Genomic DNA, 27468 nt, shown 5'->3' on the forward strand with positions numbered 1-27468 from the left:
AAATCAACGGTAGTTTGGCAAGGTTATAAAGTCCTTTTTTGATGATTACTAAGCTCAATTGTTACTTGTTGCATTGTGAACGAAGTGAAGAGCTCTGGCATTGTTGCATTTGGTATATCCTTAGGAAACTCTCCGAAAAAGATCAATGTGATAATCTATTCTTTAATAATATTTAACTTTAATTCCATGAATATAATAAATATTATCCCATATATATTTCAAACTTTTATCCAAAAATTAATTCAAAATACTTATGCATCAAGAAAAAATATATACAGATATAAATTTAATTAATTCAATTTTACACTAATAATAATAATTATTATATTTTTATCAAACAAATTCAAATTTACTTTTACTTTATGGTATAGTAAAGTAAGCATTAAATTATAGTAATAAATAAAATAAAATAACAAATATTAAAATTATTAAATATTTTTTTATATAATAAATAAAAAAAATAAATAAAAATAAAAAAAACAACCTTTTTTAAACTCTTCCAAGATAGTATATTTTTAAGTAGTTATATATATATATATATATTTTTTTTATGAATATAAATGTTTCTTTATTTTATATACGATATTAAAATTTACAAAGAATATCTATTTTTCAATATTTAAATGATGGATATCTAATATTTTAAAAGCAATAAAAATATTTGTATATTTCTTTCCTTATTATAAATTTCATTCATTATTTACTCATTAATATTATTTTCAATTATTATATGATTTAAATTTCTTTTAATATATTTTTTATTCACTTATTAATACTATTTTCAATTATTATATTATTTAAACCTTTTAATATATCTTTTATAAATAATTGGAGGTGAATGCAAAAGTTTTTAGAGGGTGGCACAAAATAAAACCTGGTAAAATTAAGGGCATTTTCTAATAATAATAAATTCAATGTATTATGAGGACAAAGCTCAATTGTTCGAAATAAAGAGAAAGAAGTGAAGAACTCACATTGTTACATTACATACTTACAGAAATTGCATTATGAATTAAGACACGAGTTTCAACGTGATCGTCATCAATATTTCACAATGATATGATGTTTGGGTTTTCTGAAATCCAAATCAAAAATGCGGGTACTAGTTTTCCTGATGGTGTGAGAATTTTTCTTGCTTTTTTTTCATTTTAGTGTTTGAGGTGGTAGAAACAGAAGGTGAAATTGGGAAATGGGAGGTTCTGATGGAGAACTCGAGTGTTTCGGCGATGCAAATGGCCCTCTTACCCAAGAATAAGATCACCATATTAAATCCTACTAATTTTGGCCCATCCAACATCCCTTTACCATTTGGGAAATGCCAAATTGATCAAGTTCTAAAGAAGTATTGTTGGGCTCATTCTATTGGGTATGTGGAGTAAAATTTTCACAGGTACGAGGTCTACTTCCTTAAAGTTCAGATGGAAACATGGTTTTCTTCCAGCGTGATGGCGCCTGGTAGGTGCTTGATCTAGATTGGTGGTTTCAACAAGGAAGATTAGACGGTTAGGGTATTCGATCCCACTTGTTTCTGCGATTGGACCGAAATCCCAACGGGGCTTCCAAATAGGAAATTGTATGACACCAATCACAATTTTCTCGACGGGAAAATCATAGACATCAACCAGATGCAACAATATAAACTCTAACTTTTAATTTAAACTCTAATCTTTAATTTAAAAATATTAATCTATTAAACCATAATCCATACTAACACAAATGTACCAAAATTGTTATTGGTTATCACTTTAATTCTTGATCTTTTAATTTTTAACTATTAACTTTTTTTCCATAAATAATTGATTTACTAAACCCTAACTCTATATGGGTAGCATACATATTCCTCACTCCCAAAAATTGAAGGACAAAATGTCATATCATTTTCAACTATCAAAATATTTAAATATTTTTTAATGTAGTTTATAAACTAATGGAAGTGAATGAAAAATTTGTTGAAGGGAGGTGATGAATGAAACTTGGTTAGATTAACAATATTTTAGCAAGGATATAAATTTGATGTATGATGAGGAATGACATCAATTGTTCGAAACAAAGAGAAAGACGCAAGCTCAAATTGGTACACAACATGTATACAAAAATTGTATTTTGATTTGGGAATATCAAGATTGTTTGAATTGAGACATCAGTTTCACCATGACCGCAATCAAGAAGATTTCACAATGATAGAATATCTAGGTTTTCTGAACTTTGAATCAAGAAAGCGCCTACTCGTATTAGTTTTTGTGATGGTGTGGGCATTGTTTCTACTTTTTTCATTTTAGTGCCCATGGTAGCAGAAAAACAAGGTGAAGGTGGGAAATATGAGGTTTTACCAAAAAACTCACGTGTGTTAGCCATTGCCATGGTCGTCCAACCCAAAAATAAGATCATTATCTTCGTCCATACTGATTTCGACCCATCCAACATTTCTTTAACCTTTGGGAAATGGTGGATTGATGAAGTTCTAAAGAAGGACTATTGAGCTCATTCCATCTAGCATGTGGAGTATGATTTCGATAAGAATCAGGTCCACCCCATTAAAATTGAGACGAAAAAATGGTGTTCTTTCAGGGTGATGACACCTCACAGGTGATTGATCCAAATCGATGGTTTAAATGATGGAAAACAGACGGTCAGGGTATTCATTCCCTGCGGTTTCTACAATTGAATTGAAATCCCAATGGGGCTAGCAAAGAGGTGACGATATGCCTCAAAACACATTATGCCTAACGAAATAATCATCGTCAATGGTAGGAGGAAGCAATTCAACTACAAGTTTTTCCTAAAGAACCAAGGTGAATTAATCTACGTGTTTCCGTTTCTTCAACAACTTATCGAATTAGACAAGAATAATCTTTATATTTTTGTACACCTTGCGCCTTTCATCCCATGGTGTAAATTTGGTAATTGACCAATTCTTATGTTCACTATGAAGGTCATGAGAATTTTTTCTTATTTTATCAATTTTTTATTTTTTTCTAAACATTACTTAAGACAGAGAGAGATATTTTTTATTTTTGAGATTAGGGTTGATCACGTCCTTATAATATATTATTTTTCTTTTTCCCTCTAACTCTTTATCACCACACATTTTTCCTTAAATTTTGATGTAATAATACATTAAATATTATCCTTATTATGTGAAATGGTCTCCTACTTTATTCCCCAATGTTGTAGCCATGATCGAACATCCTTATGCCATCCTCGCTAAATGAGTTGAAATTTGGGGTTTTTACTAGAGTTAGAAGCAATTTTATGAAACCTCTTAGCTTTGATGTGGTTGAAACTCTTCTTATTTTATTAATTATAATTTAATTTTTGATCAGTAAGAAGTTTGATTACTATGTACAAATATCGATTGATTTATTATTGTTAATCTAAGAAAAAACATGTCACTTAAAAGCACTAGCTAACAATTTTTAAGGGCATACACTTTCACTTTCTCCAAATGTTTTCAGGTTTTGGGTCATTAGCTTATTTCTTTACATCAAAGAAATATGAGTTCTTAGCCTTTGAAATCCTATATTAGTTTTGAATCCAAACCCAAAACTATGCTTTGTGGTCATCATTTAATTTATATCCAAGCTGATCTTCTATTATTTAATAATATTTAGCTTTTATTCTATGGACACAATATATATTAGCCCAAAAATCAATTACAACCTAGCCAATAATTCTCAGAAAATCAATACGCTATGTGATCATTATTTAAGTTATAGTTTTAATTCTATGGACATAATAAATACTAAGGCAAAACTCAATTACAACCTAGTCAATAATTCCTAGAAAGCCAATAAACTTTGTGGTCATTATTTAAGTTATCTTCAATGTGATAACTTAATAATAATATTTAGTTTTAATTCTAAGTACATAATAAATATTATCGCATGTATAATTTTAAAATTTTATCAAAAAATTAATTCAATAGACTTGTACATTAGCGAGAGAAATGCAAACACAAATTTACTTAATGTAATATTAGACAAGTAATAGTTATTTCATTTTTAACAAGCAAATTAAAAATTACTTTATACTATAGTAGGGTAAGCATGCAATTGTGGTAATAAATAATAAAGGTTAGAGAAAAGAAACAAAATCCCATCATCTTTATATATGGAAAAAATATTAATTTGGTAATAAAAAAAATATTTATAATATTAATATGTAATTAATAATTTAAATTAAAATATAGATTGATATCAAATTTTTTTATTAAAAAATTGATATTTATTTTAATTAAAAATTTATAATTCTATATATTAATTTAATATTTTTTTATTAATAATCATTTAAAAAAATTAATCTCTATTTTTGTAACGCGACAACTAATGAAACTTAGTCAAATGGTAAAATCAATGGTATTTTGGTAAGGTTATAAAGTTGATGTCTCATGAGGACTGAGCTCAATTGTTACATTGTTATATTGAGAAAGAAGCGAAGAGTGCGTTTGGTATACACACACACATTGTATCGTGAATTGAGACATCAGCTTCAGCGTGACCGCCAATTATAATTTTATAATGATATAATGTTTATCAAGAAAGAGTGTAATGGTGTGGGCATTGTTTTTACTTTTTGTCATTTTAGTGTCCATCGTGGCACAATCAAAAGGTGAACATGGGAAATGGGGGGCTTTGATGGAGAAATTGGGTGTGTTAGCCATGCACATAGCCCTCTTAATATATGGGTGGGAAATAACAGGTTCTCAGAGAAATATTTTGTAATTTTGAGATTAGGGTTGATCACGCCCTTATAATATCTTGCTTTCCTTTTTGCCTCTAACTCTTCATCAGCCCACATTTTTCCTTAATTTTGACGTAATAATACATTAAATATTATCCTTATTATGTGAAATGGTATCCTACTTTATCCCTCAATGTTGTAGCCAAGATTAGACATCCTTGTGTCATCCTCGGTAATGAGTTGAAAGTGGGGGCTTTTACTAGAGTTAGAAGCAATTTTATGAAAGTTTTTGGCTTCCATGTGGTTGAACTTCTTCTTATACATAAAATACCTACTTTTAACCATGCTTTCAATGGGAGAAATGTTTTTTTTATTCAATAGGATAGGATAGGGAATATTACCTTTAATATTTAGATTCTAGGTTATAAACTCCTTTTGGATTTGTTTTATCTTCCTCTATGATTCTCATTGGATACTACAACCCCAAAAGTGGCATCCATATAAAATATCAATGAATATATTCTTGGATTTAGATTGGGTTTAAGTGAAATTAAAAATGATAATAAATGAAAACTCCTTTCAAATATGTCATGCATGTATATATATTGGAGTTTTGGCCATATAAAAAAATTGTTACGTATATATGGAAATATGAACAATGAATTATGGGTAAATATAAGTTTCCCAAGTTCTAATTTAAGGTTGTATTATTTTTAGGGTGGAAAATTAATTATAATTTAGATTTTGATTAGTAATAAGTTTGATTACTATGTGGAAATATCGATTGATTTATTATTGTTAGTCTACGAAAAAACATGTCACTTAAAAGAATTAGCTAACAATTTTTAAGGGCATATACTTTCACTTTCTCCAAATGTTTTCAAGTGTTAGGTCATTAAATTATTTGTTGAAATATGACAACAAACTGTAATTATGGGTAAAATTTGTTAATTATTGTCAGTTAGTTTTGTAACGGGATTCATAACAAGAAGGAGTTATGTAACAGAGGAAAATACCATATTAATTGGGATGGCCCAAGAGGCTTGGATGATCGAGATTCATTCTTGATTAAAATAATTTTCCAATCCCTTGCCCCCTGGAGGTATCCTTGACACACTGTCAAGGTTTTACCACGTAAAAACATCTTGTGTTAATGTGTGATTAAATTTGTCAATTTTTATGCATTTCTTGTCGTGCATGTTTGAATGTTGAATGTTGAATAACTCTTACAAACCCAACAATTGGTATCAGAGCCTAAGTTGAAAGGTGAGGCCCCTGTCATCTTTGTAATTCGTCATTTTGAATAGAAAAGGAATCCCTTTGTTGAAGAATGCACAGAAGCCAGAGACCCTGCCGTTGAAGGAGGAAGGCCATCATTTCTGCTGCTGGAAGAGGAAGAACGCACAATGCCATTGGTTTGAATGCACAGTGCCTCTAAAAAAGGAAACCCACTAGAAAAGTTGTTGCATTCCATTGTCGTGATGAAGAGGAAGTGTTGCCAGTCAAGGAAAGGAAACCCACAAGGAAACCCACTCATTCTATTGAACGAGAAGAGGGACACCTGTTGTTGCCGCCAAGAAAGGAAGTCGTTGTTGTTGTCGCCGAGAAAGGAAGGCCAGAGCCTCTCGGAGCCTGTTGCCGCCACTGGAAAAGTCATTGCCACCTAAAAAAATGTATGCATGTAGTTCGTTTAACAAAGGTCACGTTGAGGATTGATGCTGTGAGGGTCGATTATTTAAAAAAAAAACGGAGTTGTTCTTTGACTGTTTGAAGTCTGTCTCTTTTTTTTAAGAAGTCTAGGTAGCATCAAACGAAGCAGAAAACAACAGAGAGCCCCTTGTCGAAGCAGAAAAGAGAAGAAAGCCCCCTATTGAAGTAGAAAAGAGTAGAGATCCCCCTATCACAACAAAGAGAAGTAGAAAACCAAAAAGTAGAGTTGTTGTTTTAAAAAAATCTTGGTATTTTATTTATTTATTTATTTTTTTTAATTTTTATAGCTGAAACAAATATACCTTTTTTTTTTTTTAAATTTGGAGTGGGGAAATTCTGAATTGAGGATGAGGAAGATGAGTAGGGTTTGCTAAAAAAGGAATTTTTTTCCCCTTCGAAATTCTGAACAAAAAGGATACAAAAAATGGAATAGGGTTTGAAGTTGTTTGTGGAAGTTTTGGAAATTTATTAAAAGGGAACAAAATTAGTTTTCTTTTGCTAAGAAATCAAAGGAAATTAAATTAAAAAAAAACCTAGTTGAAAACAAAAAGTGAACTGATAAACCCTAGAAAGAAAATCTAGAAACAAAATTTTATTAACTATAAGGAAGAAATGGAAAAAATGACGAATGCAAAGTTCGGGGTGGAGAAATTCACCAGAAAGAACAACTTTGTTTTATGGAAATTGAAAGTTAGGGATTTTCTTATGAAATAAGGTTTGCACAAAGCATCAGACGAGGTGAAGAAAAAACCTGCTAGCATGACTGATTTAGACTGGGACGACTTGGATCGCTGAGCTCTCAATACCATCAGGTTATGTTTGGAAAATGAAGTTTTATTCAACATCGTTGTAGAGAGTACAACTGCAAGTTTGTGGGGAAAAATGAAAACATTATATATGACCAAATCGTTAACCGAAATTTTTTATCTAAAAAGGCAATTGTACAGTCTTCAAATGAAGGAGGGTACAAAAGTTTCAGAACATTTAAATGTTTTTAATACACTTATTTGCCAATTGTCAGATATGGAAGTTAAAATTTAGGAAGAAGACAAAGCTGTAACCTTATTGAGTTCTCTGCTTGAGTCATGGGACCACTTCGTAACTTCAATCAGTTTGAGCACTGTTGATTCTTTGAAATTTGAATCAGTTGTGGGAGCTCTGCTATCTGAAGAAGTACAGAGGAAATCCAATATTGGAACCTCTACATCAGAAGCCATGGTAGCCAGAGGACGGTCAAAATAAAGAGGGGAGAAAGCAAGGGGCCCTTTTAGGTCTAAATCAAAGGGTAAAAGTGTAAGGCCAAATGATGGTACTGCAACAAAATTAGACACCTCAAGAAAGCCTGTTGGAAACAAAAGGAGTCTAAAAACGGAAAGAATGAAGCAAATCAAGTTGATGCAGGTATGATTGATGAAGTTTAGTCAATTGACGAATTAGGTATGGTAGATGAAACTTTACCTGTATATAATGTCTCTTAGAAATTTGAAAATTGGCTATTAGACTTTGGTGCTTCTCATCACATGAGTCTGCACAGAAATTGGTTCACATCATATGAAGATGTGAATGGTAGTTTTGTGTTTATGGGTAATAATGTATCTTGCTAAACTTCTGGGATGGGAAATATCAGGATTAAAATGTATGATAATAAAATTATAACATTAACTAATGTTAGAAATGTACCTGAATTGAAGAAAAATTTGATTTCTTAGGGAGTGTTGGACTCAGATGGTTATAAGTTTACCGGTTAGAATGGAGCGTTGAAAGTCTCAAAAGGCACCCTAGTTGTTATGAAGGCATAAAAGGTTGGAAATATTTACAGACTCAAAGGAAGTACTCAGGTCTATGAGGCAACGACTATGTTAGAGAAAGAAGAAGAAGGTACTTACCAATGGCATCAATGATTGGGTCACATGAGCGAGAAAGGACTTCGAGTACTAATGAACCGTAAATCTCTTCCTGATTTGAAATCCTTGAAGTTGGATTTTATTAAACATTGTGTGTATGGAAAAAAATGTAAACAAAGGTTTAAAATTGAGTGAGGCAACTACTGTTTTAGATAGAGAAGAATAAGGTACTCGCCTATTGCATCAGCGATTGGGTCACATGAGCGAGAAATGTCTTCAGATACTAATGAACCGTAAATTTCTTCCTGATTTGAAATCCTTGAAGTTGGATTTTTGTAAACATTGTGTGTATGGAAAACAATGTAAATAGAGGTTTAAAACTAGAAGTCATAATAGTAAAGAAATTTTGGACTATATTCATTCTGATCTGTGGGGACCATCTCCTATTATATCTTATGGAGGTGCTTTGTATTTCTTAACATTTATTGATGATTACTCTCAGAAAGTTTGGGTCTATATGTTGAAAAGGAAACTGATGTATTTAATGTTTTTAAATGATTTAAAGCAATGGTGGAAAAGAAAATAGGAAAATCAATTAAATGTTTGAGAACTGACAATGTGTTGATGGTGCTGGACCCGCCAACATGTCAAGGGATCTCCTTGGTAAAAACTCCTGATTAGACCTCAAACCATTTGGCATATGAGTCCTAGCAGTGGGTCGTACGGTATCGCCTTGACTGCGATTTCGCACAGAGGCAAGTAAGATGTCCTTATTGGTAGCAAGGGTGTGACAATTGTGACAAGACAAGGAAGGTGCATGAACGGTTCTAACACACGGAGAGTGGGGTGAGTGCACCCCTTGGAAACTTGTGATAGTACACGGTTTGGAAGGGAACACACGAGCGAAGATGCACCACAAACTGGAAAGCAAGTTAACTGACAATCCAAAGTGATGTTTAACGAATTAGCACATTTCAGTAAGATCCATACATTTATAAGTATAACTTTAGTGTAAATCACATAAAGAGAGACATTTGTCAACGCGTTTCGAACCAACCAGTGTGGCTGATTGTCTTGACGATGAGCCACACTGGTTGGTTCGAAACGCATTGAAAAATGTCTCTCTTTATGTGATTTACGTCGAAGTTCTACTTATAAATAATATGGATCATAGAAGCCTCAATTCAACAAGATCCATACATACTTATGAAAAATAGTCCATACATGCATGCATAAGAAAAAATATACATATATTATTTAGAGTAAACAAGATAGCTGGAATAAAATACGACATATGCATGAAAAGTGTTGGCTGCATTATATTAAGAAGTGTAAGTTCCAGTCATACAATACATCCATGTACACCCACTAGTTCTGACACCGGAACGTTACAGTCACAAACGCCTGCTCCTCCAAAGAGATATACTAGCTCTGTGCAGTGGAGAAGCCAAGGCTCATTACAATACTGTCCAAGCTCTCTCTAAGATACTCCTATCGGAAGCTTGGCTTACCAAATGCCTATAAAATGAGTTATGAGGGACTATTTATAGCAAATGGTGGGGTGACCCCTGACATTCCCCTTTGTGACCATTATTCTACCCACATGACTCTTCATCTACTCTATGAATGTTACATACAACTATTGACACTTGAACTTCCACTTGACAAGACGTTACATACATTCTGCACATGTACCCATGTGAGACAAAATGGCTAGAGCCAGCCATGCAAGACATCATTAACACTCAGACTGTTGTGGTGAGACCAACTCTTTGACATACTTGTGATGGTCGATGGTGGTGAACTAATGCCAAGCTTGGTTTTCTATTATGGTGTACGTGCACCCAATGGTGACATCTAGTTGAAATGAACTCTTTCCTCCATTGTATCTAGGTACACTGATATGGCTCCTCCATCCAACTCGTCTGAGAGCATGTGCATGGTTGTTCTGGGCGCGACCGGACTGACAACATGTTGATGCATAGTGTCTGCGCTGATCTCCAAGGATGTGCTGGTGGTCGTGCACATCAACTTGTCAAAATACATGTTCAAATCTAGTTGGACTTGCTTCTTGTCTTCAACTCGGTGAGTGTGCCAAATGGGTGGGATCACATGCATGCACACAATGACATGCATGTTGTTGAATTCCCTTGCATGCAATCACAACACTACTCACCTTGTTTGCTCTTTGCCAGCTGTTGGGATGGATCTATAACTTGTACGAGAGCAGTTTCATCCGTGTGTGTATGTTGCACCCCTTATTGTACCTGTTCCTGCTGCAACTCATTCTCTCATCTATGCAGCTCTTGTTCTTCCTTGAGTTGCTGCATCAACACATGCAACTCCTTGTCTATTCTGTTCTATGCCTTCATGCGATCTTCATGTCATGCCGTCACCTCATAGCCTCAATATCCAAAGCTACTTTCGTCATGAGTGGATCTTCTTGAACATGCAGCTTTGCTCTGCCTCTATGTTTTCAACACCCTTCCTCTCGCATTCATCGCGTGCAAGTGTGCTGCCTTCTACTGCTATTGATGGTGCTGCTTGTTGTGATGTCATTTCCATTGATCTTTATATCCTTGTGCATCAACAAATTGATGTCTTTATGGATAGGCAAGTTCATAGACACTTGACTGACTACATCCCAAGTTGCACTCTTAACAATGTGTTTGACTCTTCTTTCCTAGAATCCATTATACTTGTGTTGCTGAGAGACAGAAGAACCCCTGTGATGTCTGGAGACATAGAAGCACTCATGGACAACAATATGTCAGTTGAAAACAAGAATAAACTTGAGGACTGACTTACCTGTGTGATTGAACGTGAAGGTTGCGCAATTTCCGCCAGGAGGTTGGGAGACTGACTGCCAAAACTACACAAGGCACAGTAAAGGCTATTAGGAGGCTGACTAACTACTAGAAATGCACAATGCACAGTCCATCCTGGCTTGCTGAGGACTGAAACTACACAATGTGCAATTTCAGTCAGTAGTGACATGCAACTAGAAAACTGCATTGCGCATTTTGTGGGGCCAACAAGACACTACTTCCAATAATTGCGCAATGCAAGCTTGGAGGTGAATGATGGGCTAGACTTGTAGTATTTCTAGAGGGAAGGCAGAGCCTTTGCTTTCGGAAAAGCGCAGGGCTAGCCAGGCAAGGCACATTCTAGGCCAAGGCAACCCAGTCGGCTGACGGGCGACTAAAAAGATGAGAAGCCTGAATGCATGGTGAGATGAGTACAAAAAAGAGTGAATGGTCATACATGCAAACAACAAGTGTAAGATTTAGAAAATGGGAAAGCATGCATGTGTGTGAAGCGAGTCCACAACAGCGACCATTCGTGAAAAACAGTGTCATGTGTGCGACAACAATGAGATGCGAGCAAAAACTAAAAAAATGATTCTACAAGCTAACATACATCAAAACGACAACAAGCACTCACTAAAATCAAGAAGAAAACACTCACACGAAGAAAACACAAAAAGTGACAGAAATGCAGCGCAAGACATGAAAAGCAGGCTTACCTTGAAGCAACTGAGCTAAATGTATCGAAGACTCCTAGATGCAATGCGGGATGTTAGAGCTGTAAGATCTATGTGAGGAATGAACTCTACACCATCCGGTTGATGAGTTTTGATAAATTGGAGGTTGTGACACACATTCCACAAATCTAGGAAAAACGACACTTGGTGGGAGGTTTCTGAAATGATCCTTGCATGTAACCTACAGATGCTAAAAATAGATCCCTGAATCAAGGGATTCCTTTGCATGCTACCTTGGGAGAAGCAGTCCATGCATGCAAATCAGTTTTGCTCAGTCCCGGAGGGAACCGTCAACTTGAAGGCACATGCATCAGTCTACGACCCTTGGATGAAAATCTGCATAGTTTCTGGGCTAAGAAGAGATGGATGTCCTAAATGGATTGTGCAATTTCTGGGAGGAACATGTGACTATCTCCTAGTATTACGCAATTTCTGGGCTGAGCAGCTGTCCTTGGTCAGACTGCGCAATTTTCTTAAGGAAACATGTCTGACAATATTGTGAAATTTGTGAGCCCAGTAGGTTGCCTGGTTAGATTTGCGCAATTTATGCTAGATGCAGGGTTGGCTGTCCTAGAGGGATTGCATAGTTTCTGGGGTGAGCAACTGACTACTGCCCAGATAGCGTAATTTCTGAGCTGAGCAGTCCTGCTGGGCTGGATTGCACAAATTTTCTAGTGAAGGTTGATAGGCAGGATTGTGCAATTTCTGAGCCCAACAGGTTGCCAGACAGGATTGCACAATTTCTAGAGGGAAGGCTAGTTCCCCTCTATAATTGTGCAATATCTTGAGAGAGTTGCTCAGCCTGTAGCTGGATGAAGTCCAGAGACACAACCTATAAGGGGGATGCAACAAGCTATCATGCACAGGTTGGAAATTTGCTATAAAATCACTGGATCTTGTGTACTTGACAAGGCAAGACATGCTGCTGAGGAAGGTTGGTAGGGAGGCTCCAAAACGAAGTTAAGGAAAAATTTTGGATGGTGGTTATAGCCGCTACAACACTTGGTGACACACTGGTAGAACTCTAGCTCTATGAATGGACCTTGTTCATGAAAAGCAAGTCTAACACCTCCAGAAGTATTGTTCGTCTTGGTTTCCATACTTTCTTGATTGTAAGATGTAGTGTCTGCCAAGCTCTTGGTCGATTGACACACATTCCAATCCAACTCAACATAGTTGTTTCGATTGGGTTTGAGGGGTATATTGGTGCACAAGAAGTATAGTTTTCAGAGTCTTAGTATGATCTCTAGTGTTGCTCCGCTACCAGCAGGCTTGGACAGGACCTCGACAGAGTCACGTAGGAACACAAGCATCTCTCTACTACCAGCGAGCTTAGTCATTACCCCGACGGAGTTACTTGCATCAACTCTATGCACAAGAAGCTTTTCTCTTCTTTTGCTTGATTCCTTTTTCATTTTTCACTTTTCATTTTTTTTTTTCATTTTTCATAATTGTGCATAACACTTATTCACTTCTGAGGCAAAAGAGGGATATCAACTTATGAGAGCAGAAGAGGTTGTTACTTCAGAGAAGTAGTTTATTATATACCTCTTACATGCTTGTTAAGGTTTTCCCCCTCACCTTACTCTACTTTACTAAGATGCCAAGGGTTAACCAGAAAACAACCGACTAGAGTAGGTGACACTAGTTAGCATGCAGGCGTTGTGTTTTCACCAAGGTTCACTTCGAACAATACATATTTTCCATTGATGTATCATGGAATGAAGGTAACAAGTTCTTCATACAGAGGCTGGATGACAAATAACCAAGTAGTGATATCTGCACAAGGCCTCTTGTACTTTACCTAGCTTGTTTCAAGAGTCATGCATGGTTTCATGTGAAACTAACCTACGAACAAGAATAAGAAAACAAACAAAACAAAGCGAAAGCAGAAGAAAAAGTGAAAGAAAAGCGAGTAAGAAAACAAGCAGCAAAAAAACAACATAAAAAGAAAGTAAGCAAACAATCATGCAAGCAAACAAACTAAAAGCAAACATTACTCCTACTCCTAAGCTAATGGTGCATGCCACATGAGCCTGATCACATGAAGTGATACTTCCAATGCAGCCACTAGCGCATTGGTTAACCCATGTTGGTGAAGGCATGGTCTGTGAGAAACCCGGTTGTGCGAACCAACAGACAATAAAGATATAACAATGAAGACAAACACACTTCAATCTTAAATGTGTCCATAGGACATAAGTGAGTGCAAGTACATAAAATGTAGTTCGTGGACTTATCTTGGTGTTGTGCGACACTACATGCTGTTGTGAAGCATACACATACTCTTGACTGTGACATGCAAGCAAATGAAAGAAACAATGACAATTTACATCGTGCATGTGTGCTTGCAATGTAAGATTCCTCCAATGCATGATCGATGGGATCATGATCCAGGTGGATATTGGTGGCGACCCACCAATTCCACTTGGACCCCCACCATTGCTTCTTTCAGTTTTTTCAGTTTCCTTAATTGTAGCACAATTTACTATTTTTAGCAGTTTTTTGGGTCCTAAACTTCCGGAGCCATTTTGAGGCCCTAAACGACATTTTTTTGGAAATCTATTGCCAACGATTTATTGTCTAAAATCATATTTTTTGTCATATTCCTCGAAGAGATCTTTCCAATGGGTTATCATGCGCGTCAAACAGAGATAATATAACCAAGTCACGACCCAGGGAAGTTGGCTGTCCAACTCATCTCCTCGAGTTAGGGTTTTGGTTGTTTAGGGTTTGCTCTTATTGCTCAATAATAAAAAGGCCCTTGAGACTCATTGTAAGGCAGTTCAGAGGCATGTAGCTGCCACACCTCTTCTCAGAGATAAGCTACCATCGCCCTAGCTGGTTTATATTTCTGTTTATAAGCATATTTTAGTATTTTACATTAATGAAGTGAAGTATTATTTCTGTTGCATCTCTTTGTTTATGGTTATCTCTGTAATTTGTTGCATTCCTGTTTAAATCTGGATCAATGGTATCAGAGTGGTCTGCATTTTTCTTCTCTGTTTTTTTTTTGCATGTCCCCAACGAGGTCAGGATATAAGGATTTTGGGCTTGAATTGGTTGAACCTTTGCAAGACCAGCCTCGTAAATCCCGACGGCCTCCCATGATGGATGAAAAGAAAGACGAGGGGGCAGGAGATCCTATCAAAATCTTGCTCGAAGAAGCCCTCGAGCGACAAAGGAATGCGATGATGGATAGCTTTGCCTAGATCCTTTAGCGGCTACCCAGGGGCAATGCATCGGCTTCCAACAGTTACTCTGGAAATGCCACACCATTTAAGGTACAAGTTAATTTTGAAATCCCCATATTCAAGGGTTAGATAGACGAAGATGCCATTGATAAATGGTTAAATCTGCCAGAGGGTTATTTTTTTGTTCATGATTTTTCCAGCAGGGAAAAGATTATTTTTGCTCTTCTTAAAGCAGCTCCCCACGTCAAGGACTGGTGGGAAACCTACTTCGAGTAGAAGGATGAAAGTACAGGCTCACTATTTTCAGCCACACCCACTTGGAATTCGTTCCAGGATGCCATCAAGGAGCAGTACTACCTATCAGAAGCTATGAGGATCAATACATAAAGTGGACCACACTGCGGCAGGGAAGGGACCAAGACATGTTGGAGTTTACCAATATTTTCCATACCCTTTGCACAAAGTTGGGTATTAAGGATTCAGAGCAACATTTCATACTCAAATATCGTGACTGCCTGCACAAGTACATCCAAGAATAAATAGAATTCCTTAACATCTCCTCATTCAACACAACATATCGATATGATGTCAAGATCGAGCAAAAGTTTAAACAGAAGAAGCGAGACTTTGGATCTACGAATTCGAAGCAAGGGAAAGGTGCCCCCAAACCGTAGAACAAAGGAAAAAGCCAAAGTGAGGCGGCCCAAGTAAACTTGCCAAAGCTACAAGCAAACAACAACGCCGCGAAATCAAAAAAGGACATGGGAAAATGGTGTGAGTTCCATAAGAGCTCCACTCCCAACACAAGTGAGTGTCGGGCCAAGCAGTCATTGGTGGCCGAGCTAAAGATTTCATAATCAGATGCATGTTCCAACTCTGAGTCAGAACTCAACAAGGGGAATCACAAAGGGAAGCAAATTATCGATGCGAAGCCCAACATCACCGTTGCCACCACGAAGATCCAGAAGGAGGAACCCGAAGAACCAGATGAGGAGGAGCATCTCTTCCACTCCCAGATGTGGGTAAAGGGCTCCCCACTACAATTCATTGTCGACAGCAGGAGACAAAAGAACCTCATTTCGGTAGAGGTCGTGAAGCGGCTAGGCTTACCAACCACAACACATCCACAACCGTACAACATCGGGTGGCTTCACCAAGGACGGGATCTTCGCGTGAACTAGTAGTGTTGACTTCCATACAAAATCAAGCCCATCACGGATGAGGTATTGCGTGACATTTCTCCCCTTGAAGTTTGTGATGTATTATTAGGACAACCATACTTGTTGAAGTGACATGCTGTGTATGAATCAAGGTCCCGTGTTGTTATTGTTACTTTGGGAAATAACTTTTACAGGACAATGGAGGTAGCGTCGCCTACTGTCATCTCTTTGGTTACTGCAAAACAATGCAGTAAACTCATTTCCAAAACTAGGAAATTTGTTTTCCTGATGATACGTCCTCAAGGAAAGAAGAAGACGGTGGCCACGACCTCCAGACAGGGACCCTCCGCACGACAACTATAGATGGACAAGGTCGTGGAGGAGTACGAGGATATCTTCACCTCCCCTGCAGAGGTTCCTCTACACTATCAAGTCAAGCACTTCATCGATCTGACCCTAGGTGCACCGCTTCCCAATGCACCAATCTATTGGCGCTCCGTTATGGAGAACGATGAAATCAAGAGGTAGATTCAAGAGCTGCTGCAGAAAGGTCACATCCGTTCGAGTTCATCGCCCTGTGGGAGCCCGATCGTGTTGGCACAGAAGAAGGATGGGACTCAGAGACTTTGTATTGACTATTGGGCACTGAACAAGATCACTGTCCATAATAGGTACCCGATCCCATGAATTGATGACCTCCTGGACCAACTGAAGGGGAAAAAATATTTTAGCAAGATCGATTTGAAGTTAGGATATCACCAAATACCAATCGAACCCTCTGATGTGTGGAAGACTGCCTTCAAAGCTAAGGAGGGCCTTTTTGAATAGTTGGTTACGCCTTTCGGATTGAAGAATTCTCCTGCAACCTTCATGAGGCTAATGGATGACATCTTGCGGCCATTCACCAACTCATTTGTAGTGGTATACTTGGATGACATCCTGAACTTCAGCCAGAGTTGGGAAGAGCACCTCCACCACATCCGACAGGTTCTCCAAACACTGCAGCAACACAAGTTATGTGCCAATTTGGAGAAATGCACTTTTTGCATGACCCAGGTTCAGTACTTGGGATACATTATTGATGAACAGGGGGTGCATGTGGATCTAGCCAAGATTTAAGTCATTCAGGATTGGCCATCTCCAACCACTCTGACAGAGCTCCGTAGCTTTCTAGTCTTTCCAACTTCTACCGCAGGTTCGTGTTGGGATTTTCTCATATCACTTGGCCCTTGACTCAAGTCACCAAGGGAGGAGCGAAAGAAAAATTATTTTGGTCTGAATCTCAATAGAAGGCATTCACAGAGTTGAAAGATCGCCTCTACTCGGCACTAGTGCTCACATTACCAGACTTGCAACAACCATTTAAGGTCAAGACAGATGCCTCTGACTATGCTATTGGGGTAGTCCTTACTCAACATGGGAATCTAGTGGCATATCACAGTGAGACACTTTTAGACACATTCTAGAAGTATCCCACTTATGATAAAGAGATGTATTCCATTTTGTAGGACTGCTGACAATGGAAGCATTACATTTTGGGGAAGGAAACGATCATCCACACAGACCGCCGACCCTTGCAGTTCATACAGACCCAAGGGAAATTGCAGAATGATCGCCATAAGAAGTGGTCCACATACCTGCAACAGTTCCATTTGAATATCAAGTATAAGAAGGGCAGCACCAATAATGTTGTCGATTGCCTCAGTCGACCACCGATCATGGCATTAACCACCGTGCTCAACTCTTGTGGGCATGAGACTTCTGATTGGCCACTTCTCTACAAAAGCAACCTAGAATTTGGCCACACATACCAGACACTCTTGGAGGGTCAGCATGTTCTAGATTTTCACCTCCAGGATGCCCTGTTATGCCACCCGGGTCACCTTTGTGTTCCTTCAAGCGAGCGTGCCAAGATTTTTTGGGAAGCACACTATAGTCGAGCTGTTGGGCATTTTGGGGTTGAGAAAATGGTGGCAGTACTGTAGAAGTATTTCTATTGACCGAATCTTCGACAGGATGTCGGGACGTACATCAAATCATGCACTACCTGCGCCATTGCCAAACCATCCATCAAGAAGCAAGGCCTATATACCCCGCTGCCTACCCCTAGTAGACCTTGGGAATCCATCTCCATGGATTACATGTTAGGCCTTCCTTTCACTAAGCATGGAAACAACTGTGTTTTTGTGGTCATCGACAAGTTCACGAAGATGGCAATTATGGCGGCCTGCAAGAAGAATATCACAATAGAAGCCACTGCTAAACTCTTCTTTGAACGAGTGTGGGTACACTTTGGGATCCCACAGTTTATCATCTCAGATCAGGACAGCAGGTTCCTTAGTACATTTTGGTCCAGTCTCTGGTCTATGCTGGACACCAAACTCACTAAGTCCATAGCCTTCCATCCTCAAACTGATGGCCAGACAAAGGTTGTCAACAGGATGATCGTACACATTTTGCGCATGTACAACCCAAAGCATCAATTCACATGGAATGAGAGCCTCCCCTATGTTTAGCATAGCTACAACTGGGCGCCACAACCCTTTTCAGGTGGGCTTGGGATTCCAACCACTATGTCCCATTGATGTGGCCATGCCATTTGTAGCTACTCACGTAGATTCGACTCATGTCCAGTCTGAAAGAGATAAGGAAAACAACTTCAATGAGCACATCCAACATATTTGCCAGCAGGTCCATGAAATTACGGAGAAATCAAATGCCAAGTACAAGCAGCGACATGATCAACATTGGGTGCCACACAAGTTTTAGGTGGGCGACAAAGTCTGGTTGTGTTCGCAAAAGGAACGCCTTACCGGAGCTTATCGAAAACTTAGACCACTCTGATATGGTCCTTACACCATTACCAAGGCTATGGGACATAATGCATTTGAGCTCAACATTCCCACATTCCTTGGCTTCCACCCAGTGTTCAATGTGGACCACCTTCGGCCATACTTTCTACCATTACTAGACACATCTGACATTGCAGAACAACTCACACCCACAGAGTTGAATCCAGATTGCATGGAACAAGCTGCAACTGATCAGATCATGGACACACAGATCAAGCACACTTGCCATCCGAATATCCAACTGTATCAAGTTATCAAAGCAGTCCAACTCCTTCACCAGGGCAAGTGGCTCACCAGGGACCAAGTTCAACAGAAGTTTCCTCATCTCATGGAGGAACTCAACGCAATGGGGACCATTGCTTCCTAAGGGGGGAGGAATGTTCCAGGTGGATATTGGTGGCGACCTGCCAATTCCACTTGGACCCCCACCATTTCTTCTTTCAGGTTTTCAGTTTCCTTAATTGTAGTACATTTTACTATTTTTAGCAGTTTTTCGGGTCCTAAACTTCTGGAGCCGTTTTGAGGCCCTAAACGACATTTTTTTGGAAATCTACCGCCATCGATTTTTTTTTCTAAAATCATCTTTTTCGTCATAGTCCTCATAGATATCTTTCCAATGGGTTATCATGTGCATCAAATGGAGATAATATGACCAAGTCACGACCCCGGGAAGTTGGTTGTCCAGCTGACCCCAACAGGGCCCATAAACTCTTGGTGTTACATCTCCTCAGGTTAGGGTTTTGGTTGTTTAGGGTTTGCTCTTATTGTTCAATAATAAAAAGGTCCTTGAGCCTCATTGTAAGGCAGTTCAGAGGCATGTAGCCGACACATCTCTTCTTAGAGATAAGCTACCATCGCCCTAGCTGGTTTATTTCCATTTCTGTTTGTAAGCATATTTCAGTATTTTACATTAATGAAGTGTAGTATTATTTCCGTTGCATCTCTGTGTTTATGGTTATCTCTATAATTTGTTGCATTCCTGTTGAAATCCAGATCAGATTGTGCAGTTCGAGTGGAGGAAGTATGATTTTTGTGTGAGATTGATCTTCAATGCATGCAGATGAGTGATGAGGAGCCTCAGGTGTTTCAACAATTTTTTGATTGGAAGTGAAACCAACCTCAGGACAATGAGGGCTTGACATAACCATCAGCTTGGGCTGAAGTGCCTTGATAGTCTATGGGGTTTCAACTTCAACGTCATATAGATCATCATAAATAGGTGGCTTTGAAAAAGCAATCGCGATAGAATCGTCACCGTGATCGAATATGGGAGTAAATGGATCACAACAGCTACAATCAGAAAAATCAATGATTTCATTGACATCCTCATAATCTGATGAATCAAACAAAGGGATAGATGAGAAGAGGACAAATTCATCCTTTGTGTTTCTATAAAAGGCAGATGTAAAGTCAAGTGGATTTTAAATGAATAATTTATCCTCTTCGCTGTCGGATGATGGAATGACATCTGGTGTGTCCTGCGAGTGATCGAAATGGGTGCATCTATAGATGAAAGTACACATGTTAAATCAAGGATGGAAGGTTCACCAAAGATGTCAGGAAAGAATAGAGGGGGCTTAGACAGAAGGGAGTCATCCTTCACTGAGTGTTTATACTCAAGCTCCCAGTCATACTCTTCATGAATGAAAGGGCATGTTGGTTGTGCAACACCAAATCCGTCAATGGCCTGATCCTTGTTCACAACAAGTGTAGAGTCCAGAATGGAATAACACAAGACAATATCATCTGAAGGATCATCTGAGTATGAAGACAGAGGTTGTGGGACAGAATGAATATGAAAAATTGATGGACTCACAACCAAATCTGCGTAAAGATTAGGTTAATTGATGTTGGGAAGATGTCATAGTTGAACTGATGTGCGTGCCTGATCTCCCACATCACTCTGCAGTGGTGGAGCTATTTTATGAGCGGATAACGAACAATCACTTGTGACAGTGACTATATCCGTCTTTGATTGCATAACTCCATCATTGAAGTATGCTGAGCAATTCTTGGGCTCATATTTCTTCTTGGGATTGACAGATTTGATAAGGAAATACTCGAATCTGTCAATGAGATATTGAAACTTCATCTGGATTCTCAGAGCTTGAAACTTTAAAACACCGAAGCATTGCCAAAAATCATTAGGCATTTCATGTGGAGCCTTCCGTTGTTGTAATAGTTTGTGGTCAAGATGTTCCAGATCAAAATGATAGAAAGTATCTTCAATGAGATCAAAGAAGTGCTCAAGTGAGTGCACACTGTCAGTCAGTAGGCTGCACAACCACTGATGTGAGGATTCGTGAAGTGTGTACGCAAGAAACAGACTTGCATGTTCATCAGAACATCCATCTTCCTCGTCAAGCATGGTAAGGAAGTCATGTAAGAAAACAGGCCAGGTCACTTCACCTTCACCATCATATGTGTATATAGACAAGAGATCAAAAAAATCCCTCGTGATGTGGACAAGTTTAGCATGCGAAAAACATCATGGAGGGTTGAGAGTGCAAGACTCCTTGATAGATGTGAAAAGGTTCAAAACTGTATGAGAGGACACATCTTGTCATCTGGTCCTCCTTCTAGCATTAGAAATGTTGACAGCGCTGGACCCACAAACATGTCAAGGGATCTCCCGGGTAAGAAGTCCCAATTAGACCTCAGATCGTTTGGCATAGGAGTCCCAACAGTGGGTTGTACGGTATCCCCTTGATAGTGGTTTCACATAGAGGCAAGTAAGATGTCCTTGTTGATATCAAGGGTGTGACAGGTGCAACAAGACAAGGAAGGTCCATGAACGATTCTAACACATGGAGAGTGGGGTGGTTGTGCCCCTTAGAAACCTGTGATAGCACGCGGCTTGGAAGGGAACACACGAGCAAAGATGCATCATAAAATGGAAAGCAAGTTAGCTAACAATCCAAAGTGATGGTTAAGCCAATCAACATATTTCAGTAAGATTCATACATACTTATATAGAATAGTCCATACATGCATGCATAAGAAAACATATACATATATTATTTAGAGTAAAAAAGATAGCTGGAATACAATACGACATATGCATGAAATGTGATGGCTCTGTTATATTAAGAAGTGTAAGTTCCATTCATACAATACATACATGTCCAACCACTAGTTTCGATAGTGGAACGTTATAGTCACAACTGCCTACTCCTTCAAAGAGATATACTAGCTCTCGATAGTGGAGAAGCCAAGGCTCGTTACAGTAGTCCAAGCTCTCTCTAAGATACTCCTATCAGAAGATTAGCTGACCAAAAGCCTATACAATGAGTTATGAGGGACTATTTATAGCAAAGGGTGCGATGACCCTTGACATTCCCCTTTATGACTGTTCCTTTACCCTCATGACTCTTTAATCTACTCTAAGACTGTTACATCCAACTATTGACACTTGAACTTCCACTTAAAAAGGCATTACATACATTCTACACATGTACCCATGTGAGACAAAATGTCTTGAGCCATCCATGCAAGACATTGCTAACACTCAGACCTTTGTGGTGAGACCAAATCTTTGACATCCTTGTGCTGGTCAATGGTGGCAAACTAATGCCAAGCTTGGTCGTCCGTGATGGTGTTCGTGCACTTAATGGTGTTATCTAGCTAAAACAAACTCTTGCCTCCATTGCATCTAGGTACAATGATATGGCTCCTCCATCTAACCCGTTTGATAGCATGTGCATGGTTGTCTTAGGTGCGACCAAAACGGCAACATGTTGATGCATAGTGTCTGCGCTGATCTCCAAGCATGTGCTGGTGGTTGTGCACATCAACTTGTCAACATACATGTTCAACTCCAGTTGGACTTGTTTCTTGTGTTCACCTCGGTGAGTGTGCCAAATGGGTGGGATCCATGTGTGCGCACAATGACATGCATGCTATTGAATTCCCTTGCATGCAATCACAACACTGCTCACCTTGTCTTCTCTGTGCCCACTATTGGGATGAATCTGTAACTTGTACGGGCGTAGTTTCATCTGCCTGTGCATGTTGCGCCCCATGCTGTACCTATTCCTACTGCAACTCATTCTCTCGTCTATGCAACTCTTGTTCTTCCTTGATTTGCTGCTTCAACACATGCAAATACCTCTCTATTTGGTTCTATTTCTTCGTGTGATCTTCCTGTCGTGTCGTCACCGTATAGCCTCAATACCCAAAGCTTCTTTCATCATGAGTGAATTTGCTTTGCACTTGCAGCTTTGCTCTGCCTCTATGCTACCAACAACCTTCCTCTTGCATTCGTCGCATGCATGTGTGCTGCCTTCTGTTGTTGCTAATTGTGTTGCTTGCTGTGATGCCATTTCCATTGACCTTGATATCCTTGTCCATGAACAACTTGATGTCTTCATGGATAGGCAAGTTCATAGACACTTGACCGACGACATCCCCAGTTGCGCTCTTAACAGTGTCTTTGACTCTGCTCTACTGGAAGCCATTGTACTTGTGCTGTTGAGAGACAAACGAACACTTATGATGATTGGAGACATAGCAACACTCATGGCAGGAAATATTTTAGTTGAAAACAAAAACAAACTTGAGGACTGACTTGGAACATACTTGTGCGATTGAACGTGAAGCTTGCATAATTTCCACCGGGAGATCAGGAGACTGACTGCCAAAATTGCGCAAGGCACATTCCGGGCTTTCAGGAGGCCGACTGACTATTGGAACTGCGCAATGTAGAGTCCAGCTTGGCTTGCTGAGGACTGAAACTGCGTAATGCGCAATTTCAGTTAGTAGTGACATGCAACCAGCAAACTGCATTGCATAGTTTCTGGGGCCAACAAGACACTATCTCCAAGAATGTCAAAATGCAAGCCTGGAGGTTAGCCCTGGGCTAGAATTTCACAATTTCTGGAGGGAAAGTAGAGCCTTCGCTTCCGGAAATGCATAGTGATAGCCGGGCAAGACACTGTTTGGGCCAAGGCAGTCTAGTCCGGCTGACGAGCGACTGAAAACATGAGAATTCTGAATGCATGGTGAGATGAGTGCAAACAAGAGTGAATGACCATACATGAAAACATCAAGTGTAGGATTTAGAAAATGGGAAAGCATGCATGTGTTTGAAGCGATTTGCTGCAACGATGACCATTCGTGCAAAACAGTGTCATGCATGTGACAATAGTGAGATGCAAATGAAAAATGAAACGACGCTTATAAAAGCTAACATACATCAAAACGACAACAAGTGCTCATCAAAATCAAGCAAACAACACTCGCACGAAGCGAAACACAAAAAGCGATAGAAACACAACGAAAGACATGAAAAATTGGCTTACCTCGAAACAACTGAGTTGAATGTGTCGACGAATCCTAGATGCAATGTGGGATGTCAGAGCTGTAAGGTATATGTGAGGAATGAGCTCTGTAGCAACTGGTTGATGAGTTTTCATAAGATTGAGGTTGTGACGTGCATGCCACAGATCTAGGAAAAGTGACACTTGGCGGGAGGTTTCTGAAATGATCCTTGCATGTAACCTCAAAATATTAAAAATAGATCCTTGAATCACTTGGTGGGAGGTTTCTGAAATGATCCTTTCATGTAACCTCCAATTGCTAAAAATAGATCCTTGAATCAAGGGATGCCTTTGCACGCTGCCTTGGGAGAAGTAGTTGATGCATACAAATCAGTGTTGCTCGGTCTCGGAGGGAACCAGTCAACCTGAAGGCACATGCATTGGTTTGCGAGCATGGGATGAAAATTTGCGCAGTTTTGGGTTGAGCAAAGATGGTTGTCCCTAAGGGATTGCACAATATCTGGGAGGAACAGGTGACTGTCTCCCAGGATTTCACAATTTATGGGCTGAGAAGTTGTCTTGGGTCAGACTGAGCAATATTCTCAAGGAAGCATGTTTGACAATATTGCACAATTTCTGAGCCCACCAGGCTTCCTGGCTAGATTTGTGCAATTTATGTTAGCTGTTGGGTTGGCTGTCCCAGAGGGATTGCACAATTTCTAGGCTGAGTAGCTGACTGCTGCCCAGAATTGTGCAATTTATGGGTTGGATTGCGCAATTTTTCCAATGAAGGTTGGCAGGTAGGAATGTGCAATTTCTGAGCCCAACAGGCTGCTAGACAGGATTACATAATTTATGGAGGGAAGGCTGGTTCCCCTCTAGAATTGCACAATTTCTTGAGGGAGATGCTCAACCTGTAGCTGGACCAAGTCCGGAGAAACAGCCTGTGAGGGGGATGCAACAAGATATCATGCACAGGCTGGTAATCTGCTAGAAAATCACTGAAGTTTATGTACTTGAAAAGGCAAGACATGCTGTCGAGGAAGGTTGGTAGAGAGGCTCCAAAACGAAGCTAAGGAAAAATTTTGGAGGGTGGTGTAGTTGCTTCAACACAATGGTGGTGAATTTACTTCTCTAGAATTTGAATAATACTGTAAGGATGAAGGAATTGTTAGACATAAAATTGTTGTTTATACTCCTCAACAAAATGGCGTTGATGAATGTATGAATCAGACTCTTATGGAAAGAGAGAGGAGCATTATCAACAATGCTAACCTGCAAAAGGAGTTGTGGGCATAATTAATATCTACTACTTGTTATTTGTTTAACGGATCACCTTTAGTTGCAATTAATTGTAAAATTACTGAAGAAGTTTGGTTGGGTCAATCTTGGGATTATTCACATTTAAGGATTTTTGGTTGGGATGCCTATGCTCTTATTCCTAAAACTCAACATTCAAAATTAGATCAAAAATAGAAATGTTATTTCTTTGGTGGGTATGACTATGTGGTGAATGGATATAGATTGTGGGATCCTACTTCACGGGACATAGTCATTAGTAGAGATGTAACATTGGAGGAATCTTCTCTTTTAAAATCAGATGTTGAAAAAATTGAACAGGAACAGGTATCGCCAAATCAAAAAATTCAGTTGGAGGCTAGAACTTTTTCAGAAAGTTGAAAGGAAGGAGAGACTTCTGGAGGAAAAGGTGAAGAAGATGCTAAGGAAACTATTGAAGTTTTAGAACCAGTTCAACAACTAGTCACTCTAAGAATGTCTACAAGGGAAAGAAAAACACCTGAAAGGTATGAAGATTTTGCTTTGAATCTTTTGCAATGATTACTAAATATGGGGAAACTTATTTTTATTAGGAAGCAATGGATGATACAGATAGTGGAAATTGAAAAAGGGCTATGGAAGAATAAATCGCTTCCTTAGGCAAGAACAATACCTAGGATCTTGTAGAACTTCCTGAAGGGATAAGTTTTGTTAGATGAAAATGGGTCTTCAAATTGAAACAGAAAGTTGATGGAAGTATCTAAAGGTATAAGGTGAGGCTAATCGCAAAAGGGTATTCTCAGGTTGAAGGTGTTGACTTTCATGAGATTTTTTTCCCAGTCGTAAAACTTGTTTCTATTCTTATTGTGTTGGCACTAAGTGCATTACTTGACCTTGAGTTAGAAAAATTAGATGTTAAAAAACTTTTCTACAAGGTGAATTGGATGAAGAGATATATATGGAATAGCCAGAAGTTTTTGTACAAGGTCAAAGTAGAAGATTATTTTGCAAGCTCGAGAAATCATTGTATGGCCTGAGGCAGTCTCCCATGCAATGGTCCAGGAAGTTTGACTCCTTCATGGTGAGGAAGAACTTTATTAGAAGTGAGTATGATCATCGTGTATACCTCAAGATTTTAAGTAGCATATTCATTATCTTGGTTTTGTATGTTGACAATATGCTTATTACAAGAAAAAGCATGGAAGAGATCAATAGGTTAAAGGCTCAACTCTCTAGGATGTTTGATATGAAGGATCTTGGAGCGGAAAAACATATCTTGGGCATGGAGATACATAGAGACAAAAAAATGGAAAGATTTGGTTATCACAACAGAAGTATGTGGAAAGAGTACTTGCAGATGGAGCAATTAGTTGGATGTCAAAGCTTCAAGAAACAGTTGCTTTGTCCACCACCGAATCATAGTGTATAGTTTCTTCAGATGCCAGTAAAGAAGCAATCTAGTTGAAAGGTTTGCTTGATGAGATTGAAAGGATGGAGGAGAAAGTGAATGTATTCTGTGACAACTAGAGTGCTATTGATTTGGCTACAAATCCATCTTATCATAGCAAGACCAAGCACATTGATGTATCATTTTCTGAGACATGTGATCGATGGTGGAAAAGTAGCTCTCAAAAAGGTCCATACACGGGAGAATTGTGCAGACATATTCACGAAGCTAGTTATAGTAGAGAAGCTGCGATGGTGTTTGGCTTCTCTTGGTTTGCAGAAGCGATGATAAATGAGCATGGGAAATGGATTAGGAAAATTGTTGTCAAGGTGGAGTTTGTTGAAATATGACAACAAAATGTAATTATGGGTAAAATGTGTTAATTACTGTCAGTTAGTTTTGCAACAAGATTCATAACAAGGAGTTATGTAACGAAGTAAAAACCCATATTAATTGGGATGGCCTGAGAGGCTTGGATTAATTCTTGATTAATAGAAGTTT

The sequence above is a fragment of the Pinus tabuliformis genome, chromosome Q, assembly GCF_031772625.1.
Source record: "Pinus tabuliformis cultivar Carrire ecotype Pingquan chromosome Q, CPIR1, whole genome shotgun sequence".
NCBI lineage: Eukaryota > Viridiplantae > Streptophyta > Pinopsida > Pinales > Pinaceae > Pinus > Pinus tabuliformis.